The 15217-nt window shown below is 41.1% G+C and overlaps 1 protein-coding gene across 1 annotated transcript in view; it reads right to left on the bottom strand.

Moving 5' to 3' along the window:
• The window catches only part of ARHGAP24 (Rho GTPase activating protein 24), a 337143-nt gene extending 333697 nt beyond the window's left edge, over positions 1–3446 (bottom strand). The window contains exon 1 of the mRNA XM_048848049.2: positions 3066–3446. The gene's annotated coding sequence lies outside the window, so the exon portion shown is untranslated. The remainder of the gene's footprint in view (positions 1–3065) is intronic.
• Positions 3447–15217: the final 11771 nt, after the last annotated feature.

Here is a 15217-nt window from a genome sequence, read left to right as displayed (position 1 = left end):
TTCAACAACTTCGAGGAGCACTAAGAAACCCCCTTTTTTCAACTAAAAAAAAAAGAGATTTCAGGGTGTGTGACAGGGTGACCTGGCATTCCTGCACCCCACCCCAACATTCGCGCATGCACGCCCACGTACACACACACACACTTACTTTACTTTCCCTAGACTCTACAATCAACAGCCATTCTAAAAACAGCACTAGTATTTTGTGTTTCTTTAACCAAGACATCAAAATACATATGTAGGAGGTATATGTTCATTTTCAGTCCCTGCTGTCTTTCTGCTATGAAGAATGATTGAAGAGATACTTTAAATTCTACAGTCATTGCAACCTTCCGCCCCTCTGAAGACTGACATGATGGTGTTATGGGTTTCTTTAAATGCCCATGTGCTTCCCTATGGTAAAGCAGTATCAACCACCTGTTCTGCTTGCAGCATTGCACTTACACAAAGACAGAAATATCACAGTGAATGATGAAAACATACATAGAGAAGTGAAAAGACAAGAGAGCATTTCTTTTCCTCATGGAAAACTAATGGATCACACTCAACTGCAATGGGGTTTAGGGAAATGGTTCTCAACCATTGGTACACAGAGGCCTTCCAGAGGGTACATTAACTCATCTAGATATTTGCCTAGTTCTACAACAGGCTACATAAAAAGTAAAGTCAGTTCAAACTAAAATTTCATACAGACAATGACTTGTTTATACTGCTCTATATACTGAAATGTAAGTACAATATTTATATTCCAATTGATTTATTATATGGTAAATATGAGAAAATAAGCACATTTCAGTAACAGTGTGCTGTGATTTTGTATTTTTATGTCTGATTTTGCAAGCCAGTAGTATTTTAAGTGAGGTGAAACTTGGGCTACGCAAGACAAATCAGACTCCTAGAAGGGGTACAGTAGTCTAGAAAGGTTGAGAGCCATTGGTTTAGGGCACTCAAGCTGGTACTATAGTGAAAATGCCAGGCACAGTCTGAACCAGCAATGCTTACTTATTCACGTCACAGAAAAACATACCAGATCATTAATAACTCTGGGGATAACATGTACTTCAAAAGGCCAGTAGGTCACACTAGAAATAAATAAGGATGCTGGTAGCAAACACCAAACAGCCTAAAGAAAAAAGCACTACAGTAATAAGATGCAAACCACTTTTGTGCCACCTGCTATGACTCATCTATACATCCTACTTTTTCCTAGTGTATTTAAGATCATGTATTGAATAAAACCATAGTAGATGAAAGTCCTTGAAAGCGGTGTGTGTTTTGTAGCTGTGCAAAGCTACAGACAATCTCACAGGGGATTTTTGTTATTGATGCTCCTACAGACATGTTTTTATCAAGAGTTCACCCTATTAGTTTTGCAACAACTACATCTAAGAGATCTTATTTCCTCCTGCATCTAACTCTGTGAGCTTCATCTTCCTAGCAAAGAACAAAAAGCCAGTGAAAAGTAAGCTGAGCTACAGGGCCCGTGGCACAGCAGGATTTGAACCTGCAGCCACCAGAGAAGTCCAGATTTCAGAAGTAATGCCATGCAGCATCCCCCTGAAGCCAGAAATCATCTGGTGATGTACTCTCTCTGAGGAAGGAGGGAGGCAGGGAGGAAAACTGGACTCACTACTGTCCTTGGGCTGGCTGTGGGGCTTCTCTGGGTGGGCACCCACTTAAACCTCAATCTACCTCTGTGTAACTTTATAGGAGAGATGAGCTGCAAGAAAGTGAGACAGCAGCATTCAAGGAAGAAACAAACAGGAAACTAAAGCAACGAACAAGATGCCAGTCACACACAAAAAGGGAACTTGTAAGCCCATTTTAGTTTTTGTCTCTAAACTCATTGTACCATGTGCCACCAATGCCTGTTGCAACAACAAAAACAACACCACAGCATAGCATCTGAATTTCAGGGGGAGCTAGGGATAAGGACTTCACTCAATCTCTCTCTCTCCATCTACCTCTGCTTTTGATTATGGGACACACATACTGCTTTTTGGTAATAATTTGTACTTATCTGTACATACCACAAGTTTCCAATCAGCTTGTCTTAGTGAGGGAAGCATGCCTTGTTCTGTTTATGGATCAATCCCCCTCTCTCATTTCTTAATACAAGACACCCAACATAAATCAATTCCTCCTGAAACTTGGATAAAAGTAATGTCTCTTTTTAGGACAAGATACCTAACAACAAAAGAAGTTACCTGAAGAACGATGTTTTGAATTCATCTATCATATCTAGGTAAATGTAGCCCCATTGAAGTCACTGTGGTTACACAATGGATTAATCTGGACCCTGTTTCTACATATGTATGATATATTGGCATTTGTGCCTAAAAAGGATCATGCTGTTTATTTCTGGTCAATATCTAGTGAGGTCTGGGACAACAAGTCACAGTACTCAGTAACTCTCCTGTACTAGAAATCCTATTTAAGATTTGTTTTAAAAAGAGAACTCAAAACTCTGCAAGCATATATCCATATTTCTGAGACATACTAGATATATATTTTATACAAGTTCAAAAGAGGGGACAAAAAATCCACAATTTCTGCAGATCTCTTATCTTAAACACAAAACCACTTGGGTGTCTTTAAAATCCACTAAAGATTTCCTAACTCTTTGGTGATTACAATCAAAGCACTTATTACAAATTCTGCCCCGGTGAGCCTGTTATCTAGGACAGCTGAACTCCAGACATTTGTACCAAAGAGGAACATGCAAAGAGAACTATTACAAATCTGAAGATGAATATTAACATGGGAATTTCAGAACACACAAAGAGCCTTTGTTTTTATTTATTTTTAATCTGGAGTTAGATGACAGAATATTCTATTTTTATCCCTGGGAGAAATAAAAAAGGAACATTGTGACAAAGTTTGTAATTAAAAAAATAGCAGCACAGAACAGAATCCTCAGAGCTGCCTCCCTCTCCAAGACAAGAACAGCATTGTCACGGACAGCTGCTGCTGTGGCTTCCTGGTCTGCAGTCAGAGTTTGTCCTGTCAAAAGAATGTGCCCTTCTTCAAAGTTTTGTCACAAACACCACTTTAATTCCACCTACCCTGCTTCCAACTGCAGCGCTGATCCAGACCAGCAGCAGCTCGAGAAAACCACTCCACCCGGGTGAATAAGAAAGGAGAAAACAAAAAACCAAAAACCAAGCACTCTACTTCCCACAAGTGGGGGAAATATTCAGACCCATAAACGTGGTAGCTTCACAAGACAGTTTCAGAGAGGAAATACGGTGGTGCTAAACTAAGTTGTCACTGCGAAGAAAAAAAATTTCCTCTCCTCTCTCTCTTGAATGCTCAGACCATCTGCAGACTCGATCCCCGAGGACTGCGTTACTTTAACTCCGAAGCGCTCCACTACCACCACCTGTACTTGAGAAATCCTAGCAGTCACAGAAGGAGTAGTCCAGAAGGTTAGAAAGAGAGTGATTGTGTGTGCAGGGATGTGTGAATACACAGTACAGAAGGCTGGAACAACCTAGCAAGGCCAGCCCTCAGACGCAGCCTCAGGTTTCAGATTTCACTGGCAACTGGCTGCCCTGAAACACACCAACAGCAGCACTACTGAGTGGGAGAGGATCCCTTCCTAGCCATACAGCTCACTTCTCAGATATCTCTGGAACCCTGATTGACACTGCAACATCAGCTGTGCCAAGCTTCGTCACATACTGATCATTCACTGTAACTACACTCACTGCTGGCTGGTCCTGGTCCATGAATCTCATCCCGCTAATGAAAGCGACCTGCTCAACTTACCTGAATGCCTCCTGACATCATGCTTTGCAAAGTATTACTTTTCAATTCCACATCATCTTGTATCATAGCATCAGGCTTGTTTATAACATCATGCAGCCTCTACATTCATTACTTATCTTCAACAAGCACTTTCAGCTCTGTTCTACTTATTTTAAGGCATTACAAAAATCATTTTGCTTTGTTACAGCTCTGAGGATGACACGCAGAGGGGATTACCATGTTCTATAGTTAACTCAAGCAGCCAGACACGAAAAAGAAAATGTCTCAGACTGCTTGCCTCACAGGAGTGCACTTCAGCTTCTCTCACTCATATGATCTCAGGAGACCTGTGGGAGCACCTAGCACATTACACATACAGTAAATTGTGGGTTTCCTCAAGAAAAGGAAAAATTCTACTGGGGTATGCACAGGAGATGATCACAGACTGACCCTGGGTCTGACACAGAGTCCATCTGGAGCCCAGAGAAGACTACTTGGGGCAATTTTTTTCTATTATTTGATAACTAAATCCATATTTAGGAACTTAAAATGGCCAGGGCTTGATTAGTACTTACAGTTCCCATTAAGTTTTTGGCCTTTACCTCTCTGTCTCAATTTTTCCATCTCTTTAAGAAAAGGAATAGGGAAATATTATGGTTTGCCTGCTTGAAAGACATGTCCTCAGAATTAACATTGGTAGAGTGGTTTGAAGGTGAGTGCTGCGCTTATTCTAAAGGCCCAATTCTACCCTGAGTTACATGGGTGTAACTCATGTTTTTCTATGGGAAACATATCTATGTAACTGAAGGCAGAATTGTAAAAAGAGTTATTCACCATCTGAATTACACAACAGTCTGTCTTCTAAATTCATTAGAACACCGACTGACTCAGTGACTATTCGGGAGTGTATCTCAGACAGACGACATTGTTCTCTTTTCCCCACATTCACAAAGGGAAGTGACTTGTAATTCTTGCCTTCCACCATACTGCTCAATGCCAACACATCTCAACCCATCATACAGATCTGGTGGGGAAATATGACTTCAGCTGGAAAATTATAAATGTTAATACGTTATCGTAGCAGATGAAGCACAAAATTCCAGTCAGAGAATAGATCTCCTCTCCCAGATTCCTGTGTGGAGCAATATCATTTTTGATATTGTACTGTGGTAATAAAATAACCTTGTACTAGGGATAAAGAACCATATGATACTTTAACAAACAAACAAAACTCCTCGTTCAAGTCAGTGGGGAGTTCTGTTTACTGCGTAAGTTAGGAGTGTATAGTTAGTTAAATGCCACTTAACATACAAAGGATCTGGGTGCATTTCTGCATACTTCAGTTGAGGAATCCAGGAAAAAGATAGGAAAACTGATTTAGGTGAGATATAAACTTGATTCATATATTTGTATCTAACTATTGCAGATTCCGAGGGGTTCTTATAATGGACTTCTCCTCCCCCAGACTATTTCTCACACCTGCATGCTGACTAGTTCCAGTTCTAAGTGAAGAAGGCAGTACTTAAATATCATGAGAACTACAAGAGCCACCCAGGAAATATTGGAACTGGAATAATTTTCACAGGATTTCCAAGCCAATTCTGCAGATCAAGTAGTTTTGATTTAGTAAAGGTTCTGAAAACAATTAAAAATATAAATTTCATTACTGAGCAAAACACTGCAGCTTACAACATTGACACAGCAGTTTGGGGCAATTATTGCATATATTGTAATAGGGATTTTTACTGCTTTTTTTTAATAAAGGAAGATTCAAATATGCATCTGAAGGGTCCTTAATTATCCAGACAGCACCAAATCTCAACTCTGCCTGTCACTAATCCTGGGAGACAGACTGACATTCTATCAGACTGTGGCCAGCGCTTGCATAGGTACACAAGAGGAGAGGGAATGCACAAGTAACTATCCCCTTGTGCAGAAACTAGCTGAAAACAAGGACCCCTTCAATTCGCCTGAGCCCAAGGACTGTTCCCTGCTAGCAACCCCTGGGAAACAAACCACTCCAAATGAAGCAAGGAGGAAGCAGAGCCATGGAACTACTCTTCACCACCTCCCTTCCACACACAGATACTATGCCAGCACGTTTGGCTGGCTGCTAATGGAAGGGCATGCCTCACCCAGCGTAAAGATGTTAGCACATTCTCCTGGCTAGCACAGAAGTTCCAGGAGGGACGGTGCCTTGTTGAGATAGTGTCAGCATTACCTTTAGAAGATGCAACTTTGGTGCCTAACAAACTAGAGGCGGAGACAGACAGAAACAGAACACGTAAACATTCTATATGGGGAGGAAAAGGATGAGATTAAACATGGGCACAGCAGGAGACCTGTGCTTGCCTTAGGGTTGGTTCGCTGGCAAATGCAACCTCACAGAGAGAGCAGCCAGAATGACATACTAAAAGAAACATTTTCAATGGGCTGGGAGGCCCTCCACCATCAAGAACCTTGCCTGCTCCAATGAGGTGCTGGTGCATATGGGAGCTTCAGATTATGGATCACAACCATCAGCACTGTACAAAAAGTACGGGGGGGGGCTCTTCTGTCACTTACAACTCTCTGGTTTTCATTTATTTGAATGAGAGCGGCATATGAAAAACAAGTTCTCTTGTCTAAGTGATAGGAAATTACTGTTCTGCCGTTAAAAGTAGTATAACCCTAGGGCATTTCCAGTTCTGAGACATTCTTGCCTAAATGCAGAGGCAGAAAACAAGCAAGAGAGTAAAATGAAACATTTAGTGCCAATAATGAATAAATATAGCTCCAATAGATACTGTGCCAGCCTCATTTACACATGTGGCACTAGAAGGAAGCAGGTTGCTGCTGCTAGTTCTGAAGGCAGGTGCCCATTTGGAAAAAAATATTTACTGTAAAACATGCCTATCCCATCAAATCCAGGCGCCAATACATAAACAATGGCAAAGAGAGTTTTTGTGGTTGGGTTTCCTTCTTTATTACATTTGATATAGTGGTGTCTGGTTTGTTACTTGTTCTAACAGTGCTGCCATGCAGTATTAATCAAGGTCATCTTGCAACCCTGAATTTCAGAGGATGATAAAGCAATGCCTATTTATAAACCACTTTGTGAGGTGCTTTGGAATCCTTCATTGTGGGAAATGCCTTATAAATGTACATCATAATCATCAAGTCATTCATTAGCCATAAGAAGCAGGCATGAATATTAGCATTTCCATAGTCAAGGACCATTGACAAAACTGGAAGGAACACAGGATACAGGCTAAGAAAAACCCACATTGATACTGGCAGGTGCCCAAACCATTTTCCATGTCAAAATACAACACACCTACCAATCTGGGTACAAGGCCTGGGAGGAATTGAAGGATATGTGTAAGATAGTAGAAAGAAGCCTGAGTGGTTTTTTTTTTTAAGTGCACTAGAGATGTTCAAAACTAATTTCATGTATGAAGGGGTGAAGTAAGATACCCATAACACTGCAATCAGTGGAAGAGTACAGCAAAACCAAGAGGAAAAATTAATCCTGGGTAGATAACTGATAGTCCTCAGTGCATCTGGGGGGGTGCCAAAGGTGGCTCAAAGCTACTTCCCCGCTTCTCCCTGAGCAAAACAGCCAGCTCCCAAAAGAAGTTGGGGCAACTGGAGTATCATAAAATACTCATAAAATACTCCAGTCACTCTCCCTCCAACCACAGGAATCCCCAGATGGCCCTTCAAAGCAGCTTTATGACCCTTTTGTGCCACTGGAATGGCATGAGAATTGGGCTGTTACTTACACTTACACACACACACACCCCTAGCCCTTAATATTGCATGGGGCACAAGAGAATTTTTATTTTAAAATTTACTGCTGAAGGTAAGAGTGGCTGTCACCAAATCTGAAAGACGTATGCTGAGGAATTTTGACCTACAGAAACCCAGGGAGCATGATGTAAGGATTTCATTTTCTAAAAGGACAATACTCATCTTGCTGGTGTTTTCTCATCTGACAGGAACGGTTTATGCTACTGCTGGACCATTATATACGGTTTTTAAAACATTACTTCATAGTTTATCTAGCTTATTTATATACCTACTAACTTTCCACATCAGCTCACAACTCTACATTCAAGGGAGACCTGTTCCAGTGCCCAAGAATGCATTTGGTACCATTGCCATTTGCCTACTAGTACTGATGTAGAAGGTACTGAATTCACTGTTTGCTTTGGAAAATTTCTTTGTTCACCACAGTCAACATCGCACGCTTTCCTGGTGTGTTTTGTAGCCATGGAACCCACTATATGGCATTTCCCATTTTCACTGTCATGGCAATAGATTCATTTTGTACCTTACTCTCTTCTGGTTGCAATCTGTCTGACATACCCAGTGCCTAAGGCATTCTGTAAATGGCATAATTTTTTGTTCTATTACTTTGACTTTCTTCTGGATATTTATTTGCTTTAGCTAACCCTTCTGTGGTACACTAGAAGAGATCTAAATTCATTTGTTTGAATTCCACAGAACCTTAAGAAAGGTACAAGGGTGGATGATGCACAGCTACAATGTATTGAATAAATATTCTGTTATAACAATAACTCACAAGCATCTAGCAGCAAGATAAGGATGAAGCACAGATGAAATCCCTTTGAAAACGTTGGGGTGACATCTTGAACAGTAGCTTAATCTTCTCTTTCCCATAGGGGCGAGATGCTGCGAACACTTACAAAAGTGAAAAAAATGACTCGCATGAGCAGTCTCAAAACTCAGAGGTACAGATGCTTAGCAGCTTTGGGGGAAAAACAGGCCACTAATATAGGTGTCTAAATGTGGATTTAGAAGCTTTGTTTTCTGCATGGTCACAAAGAAAACCTGAGACATAGCACCCCCAGAGCTATGCCTTAGTGACAAGACCATCCATCCTCTCCCCAAACACTAGATGTTGGTTTGCTGTCTTATCAAGAAGAAAAGGAGTACTTGCATCCGATGAAGTGAGCTGTAGCTCACAAAAGCTTATGCTCAAATAAATTGGTTAGTCTCTAAGGTGCCACAAGTCCTCCTTTTCTTTTTGCGAATACAGACTAACACGGCTGCTACTCTGAAACCTGTCTTATCAAGGAAGGGTGAAGTGGAAGCTAATTTGTGCAACTTACTCCTGCAGAGTTTAAGTAGGTGGATGGTGATTAGAATCTCACATTTTTTAAATGATGAAAAATCAGGGTGCCCTGCCAGTCTGGGGTAGATGAGAAGATTGGTTGGCTCAGTTGGTACTGGGAAAGTTTCTTGGCTCCTTAAAGGACCTCAGAGCCCAGCTGTCTCTTTTGGGCCAAATTTCTCTCCTTCCCAGAATCCAGCCCCATCTTAGCACTCTCAACAATATATTTCTTCCCTATTTCTAGTTTCTTTCTGGCTCTTATGTCCTGCAAGTCTTCCTGCCTCCACTCTGGATAACTGGGTTTCAGCACCCACACTATGGGGTGCACCATCTTAAACTCATGGCTCCCTCTCTCCCCTGTCCAAGTTTTCTCCCTCAGAGGTGATCCAGTGTTTTCATCAGGGCTGATCTCTAGCTCCCAGTCAGAATACTGTAGGGAGCTGTGGTGGTGTTAATAAATATAATCAAAATTAATTGCATAAAGAGATGGCAACTTAAGGACTGAGCAAAAATACTCAATATTATATTGGTCCCAAATTGTCACTAATAAATTGTGTTTGCAGGTAAAGTAGTTTTAAAAGTCAAACAAAAGAAGCTCTTAAGCGCTACTTATCGATGTTCTGCTTATTGATGTTTTCTCACAAGACTACTTTGCTTAATATTCCTGTCCTTGCCTATTTAGGAGAAAATATCTAAAGTGCAATGTAGCAGGGGTTTTTTTCCTTAACAATCAGCATTCTCTGTTCCTAGCAATATGGGAACAATGAGGAAGAGAAAGTGACAGAGAAAATAAAAATATATAACAAAAAAAAAAAAAAGCCAGGGGTGGGGAGTAAATACATTGGGTGCACCTGGCAATGCACTAAGGTCAATAAAGCAAGCATATTGTACATTTCTGCAACTACTTAGATTTATTTTAAATACCTTTGGAAAAACACTGTTAAGTCCTGTGACATTTACTCTAAGATGTAGAGAAGGATCTCTTCTCAGGGTGCACCTTTAAAATGCACACTAAAACCCTACGCAGTTTCTTAAGAAGCTGTCATAAATATAAAGGGAAGGGTAAACCCCTTTAGAATCCCTCCTGGCCAGAGGAAAAATCCTCTCACCTGTAAAGGGTGAAGAAGCTAGGATAACCTGGCTGGCACCTGACCAAAATGACCAATGAGGAGACAAGATACTTTCAAAAGCTGGGGGGAGGGAAAAACAAAGGGTCTGTCTGTGTTATGCTTTTGCCAGGGACAGAACAGGAATGGAGTCTTAGAACTTAGTAAGTAATCTAGCTAGATATGTGTTAGATTCTGATTTCTTTAAATGGCTGAGAAAATGAGTTGTACTGAATAGAATGGATATTCTTGTCTATGTGTCTTTTTGTAACTTAAGGTTTTGCCTCGAGGGAGTCTCTATGTTTTGAATCTAATTACCCTGTAAGGTATTTACCATCCTGATTTTACAGAGGTGATTCTTTTTATTGTTGCTTCTTTTTTACTGTTTCTTCTATTAAAATTATTCTTGTAAGACCTGAATGTTTTTTCATTGTTCTTAAGATCCAAGGGTTTGGGTCTGTGGTCACCTATGCAAACTGGTGAGGATTTTTACCAAACCTTCCCCAGGAAGTGGGGTGCAAGGGTTAGGAGGATTTTTGGGAGGAAAGGCGTTTCCAAACAATGCTTTCCTAATAAAATAAACCCAGATAAACGTTTGGTGGTGGCAGTGGAAGTCCAAGGGCAAAGGGTAAAATAGTTTGTACCTTGGGGAAGTTTTAACCTAAGCTGGTAAAAGTAAGCTTAGGAGGTTTTCATGCAGGTCCCCACATCTGTACCCTAGACTTCAGAGTGGGGAAGGAACCTTGACAGAAGCAGAAGTAAGCTACCCTTGTTTTGCTTTGTCAGAACTCTACACACTCTCATTGAGAGTAGCTTTCCTTACTATGGGTAAAATTCATCCTCATAAAGGATCAGCTCACTAAGACCATGCACCACTTATACTTATATAAGTCCTAGACAGGGCTGAAGTTGGACTTGACCAGCAGCTTTCTGATAGCCTTCTGCACAGAGGAGAATTTCGCTACATCTGCAAAGTGTCAACCCCAATTCAACTGGAAACTATTATTTAAATTTAAGAAGTGGGCCCAAACCAAAAGCTGAGATCTGGTCACCCCCGTACTTTGGAGATGTTATATGTCAGAATCACTCCCTTTGTAATGAGCTGAGTCAAAAGCTCACAAGGTCAATACTCTAAGTTTGGAGAAAGAAAAGGAGTACTTGTGGCACCTTAGAGACTAACCAATTTATTTGAGCATGAGCTTTCGTGAGCTACAGCTCACTTCATCAGATGTTTATGAAGTGAGCTGTAGCTCACGAAAGCTCATGCTCAAATAAATTGGTTAGTCTCTAAGGTGCCACAAGTACTCCTTTTCTTTTTGCGAATACAGACTAACACGGCTGTTCCTCTGAAACCTAAGTTTGGAGAGTTTGACTGAGTTCAATACTAAGTTTGGAGAGTTTGATAAGCTGTTCCGAGCACTGCAGTTAAACCCATCTCTATCAGTATTTTTGGAATTTCCATCCTAATGGAAATGGACAAAATTTCACCATCAGCCGAGCCGCTGCCAGCGTTAAATAGACCCATTTCCATCTTGCTCTACCAGCCATTTAATCAACAAAATGTAAAACTTTAAAATGATACCGTCTTTATTGGTAATTGAAAATATTTCATTACAAATTAGATGAGGGTTGTAGCAAGAAAAAGAAAATCACTGTTGCTATAAACAAATAGTAAGGGGATCTCCAACCATGTGACTACTCTACAGTCTGATTAAATAATTTTAGAAGCAAAAAAAGAGACACCATGGGGGTTAGAGAGAAATGCTAGATTAGTGTGAACAATGAAAACTTCCGTTATGTATGGAACAATGGCAGCTATGTAAATGTTAGTGGACTGTACTCAGCAGAGGATAACCTATTGAGCTGGAGGAAGGCATTAGCAACCTCTAGCTCCTACTTAATTATGAATTCATTCTCAAAGAGATGCTCTAGGTCAAATGTGTCATTGGGCTTAGTGCAGGAATCTGTTGGTGAAATTCTACCACCTGTGTTACACAGAAGCTTAGATTAGATTTCACAGTGGTCCTTTCTGATCTTAAAAATCAGTGAATATTTTCCCTGGGTGAAATTCCCCCTGTGCAGACGGCCAGTGCAAAGCCAGTTCATGAATTACCTTAAACCCCCCCTCAAAATAGGGCTGAAGTGGATGGCAGCATCATGATGGATATCTACATGGGGCAAATTTCATCTCCTTTGATAAGAACTTCAGATTGATGAGTCCAGAACTCTATTAAAAAACACTATAACAAACAAGGCTGAACTGGAGACACAAAATGAAACTTACTCAGTGATGCTGTGATTGAGAAAATACCATTGTCCCCATACTGACGTGAAACATTTTCCAGTCTAAAACTGTAATAATGGATGGGGTTACCTACAACACACTATTAACAAAGTGGGCATAAACCTGAGGAAATTAGCTGCATAGACACAGAAATGTTGTGACAGAAGATGAAAGGGGAGAAACCATCAGTCTGAGGTTAAATACACACACAAAACTCTTAAAAATAATATTTTGCCTAAGCACTTAGCAGCTGCAAGGTTTTACTCTCTCTCTCGACGCAGTTGCTAGGATTCCGGACCAAACACTGGTAAGACACTGCTTACCTTTGATTTTTCTCCCAATATTACTTTGACATCATTTTGGGAATTAAGTTGTTGCAGTCATAAAAACTCTGCCCTCTTTCCAGACACAAAGGCAAACCAAATTCTGACCTTTGGGGAGAGGCAGAAAAGTATAAGACTTTGAGTATTTGGTCAGAAACAGTGTGTTCCCAAAAGGTGCTGCCAAATTACTATCTACAGTCAGGAAAGGACAAGAGAAAACACTAGTGACTGAAAGGAAAGGAGAAAATAGAGATCCTCAAGATACAAGTATCCACAAAAAGACTGGAAACTATCAAAATGGGAATTCTAGATCCTATTTGCACTGGAATATAGTTCTATTCTAGAGCAAAATGAAGCAAAATTTCAGTTTTTCTTCCTATGAATCAAAAAATGAAAAAATCCTTTGATTTCATATTTTTAATTCAGCTGGAAATATTTTACAGAGCTTTAACGGTGATGGCACGCAAAAGGCTCTACACTATTGATTCTAACAAAAGAGGCAGTGAGCAAAACAATGGAGAGTTTTTCTAGGAAGTGAAACTGGCAGCAGAGAAGATAGTCACCATGACCATCTCTCTGCAAAGAATCCTAATACTTGAAAATATGTTGCTTCCCTTCAAGAAAATACAGTCTAGCTTGCAGTTATGTTCTGCCATGCACATTTTAATACCTTTCCGTCACCTCCTCAGCAATCTGTATAGACCTGAGGGCTTGTCAAAATGAGAGAGTTATACTACTTTAAATTAAATTGGTTTGAAAATGGACTTAGTTAAAACTAAAGTAAAAATCTGTGTGGCCACTCTTATTTCAGTTTAAAGTAGGTTTATTTCAGTTTATCTTAACTGAATCTTCACTAAGATTCAGTTTAAGCTATGCCAAAACTTGCCACCCAAACTGAAATAAGTGTCTCTATGCAAGGTTTTGCTCTGGTTTAACTGAGGCCATTTTAAAACCAATTTCAGTTAAACTGTAGACAAGGCCTCATACGAGCCATCCAGAAATTCTTTCCATCTCCAAAGATCTGCCACATTGGAGTTCAGATTGTGCTGAGCACTAGAAGAGTTTTCCACCAGTTATTCACCCTGCAAGTGTGCCACTGTACTGCTGGCATAAGCCTATTCTTAAAAGCTGTGAATTAGCTGCTATCATAAAGCAAACCAGTTTAGTGCCCTACTCTCATGAACATCACTGATTTGAGGCATCCATTGGTCTTTGGAGACCTTTGAAATACAAGTGCCTTTCAATAATTCTGTTCTAGTAAGTGAAGATCTCTAAATATTTCCAAGCCTAGTAATAATTCTTGAATGTTGTTTTCATATACTTGCATGAATACACACAATAAGATGTGTTTTATTAATAAGACAGGGAAGTCAGTTTCCTTGCAAAAGACCCAGCCAATGAGATGTGATACTGGACCATGAGTGCTTATGGTGGTGTTGAAGAAGGAAGACGTTTTCCACATGCCCCTTGGGAAACTAACTTAATTCAAACGGCAAATAGGGTACAACATTTTACCAGTAGAGTAATTAACAAATGGAGCAGATCATCAAGCGATGTGGTAGATTTTTCATCAGAGTCTTTAAACCATAATTGGATCTCTTTCTAAAAATATGCTCAAGTTCAGTGACAAGTTATTGGATTTTATGCAGGAATAATTGGGTGACATTTCATGGCCTGTGCTATGGAGGGGCATAGAACAGATTACAATGATCTCTTCTGGACTTAAAAATCTATGAATCTAGAAGAAATGTTAAGGGTTTAACCCACATTCTATATTTATGAACCACCGATGAAATGCTTGTATAACCCAGAGACTTTTAGACTGCAGCAGTGAGGAAAGAAGTCACCTGGTTTTCCACATATGTGCATATGGCAGAGCAGGAGACAAAGCTAGAAATGTCAGGAAAATTTCTGACAAGGGTGTGGCAATTATTGAGCATGCTAAAGAACATTTCCTATAGTCTATATAAAATCCACTTTGTGTATAGGTTGTTCTGGATGTCTTACATACCCCTTAGAGGCTAGAGAGCTTATAGAACTCACATTTAGCCAGTGGTGAGCTGGAACCAGTTTGCACCGGTTCGCTAGAACCGGTTGTTAAATTTAGAAGCCCTTTTAGAACCTGTTGTCTCAGACAACCGGTTCCAAAAGGGCTTCTAAATTTAACAACCAGCCAAAAGTGGAGCCTTAGGCACCGACTCCATGGGTGCTCCGGGGCTGGAGCACCCACGGGGAAAATTTGATGGGTGCAGAGCACCCACCGGCAGCTCCCCACCCGGCCCCGCCCCACGCCCGGCCCCCAGCTCACCTCACCTCCGCTCCGTCTCCTCCCCTGAACGTGCCACCCCGCTCTGCTTCTCCACCCCCGCTCTTCCCCCGAATCAGCTGATCACGCAGGAAGCCTGGGAGGGCTGAGAAGCAGACGGCAGCTTCATGTTCAGGCCCAGGGAGGCGGAGGTGAGCTGGGGCGGCGGGGTGCGAGGAGGGCTGCCCGTGCCGCAGCAGGTAACCCAGGGGTCACGCAGGGGAACAGCTCCCCGCCCTAGCTCACCTCCGCCCCCCTGGGCCTGAGTGCGAAGCCGCCGCCTGCGTCTCAGCAAACAGCTGATTCGTGGGAAGCTGGGGGAGGGGGCGG

Source organism: Caretta caretta, chromosome 4 (genome assembly GCF_965140235.1).
Source record: "Caretta caretta isolate rCarCar2 chromosome 4, rCarCar1.hap1, whole genome shotgun sequence".
NCBI lineage: Eukaryota > Metazoa > Chordata > Testudines > Cheloniidae > Caretta > Caretta caretta.
This window is presented reverse-complemented; position numbering and strand designations above follow the sequence as displayed.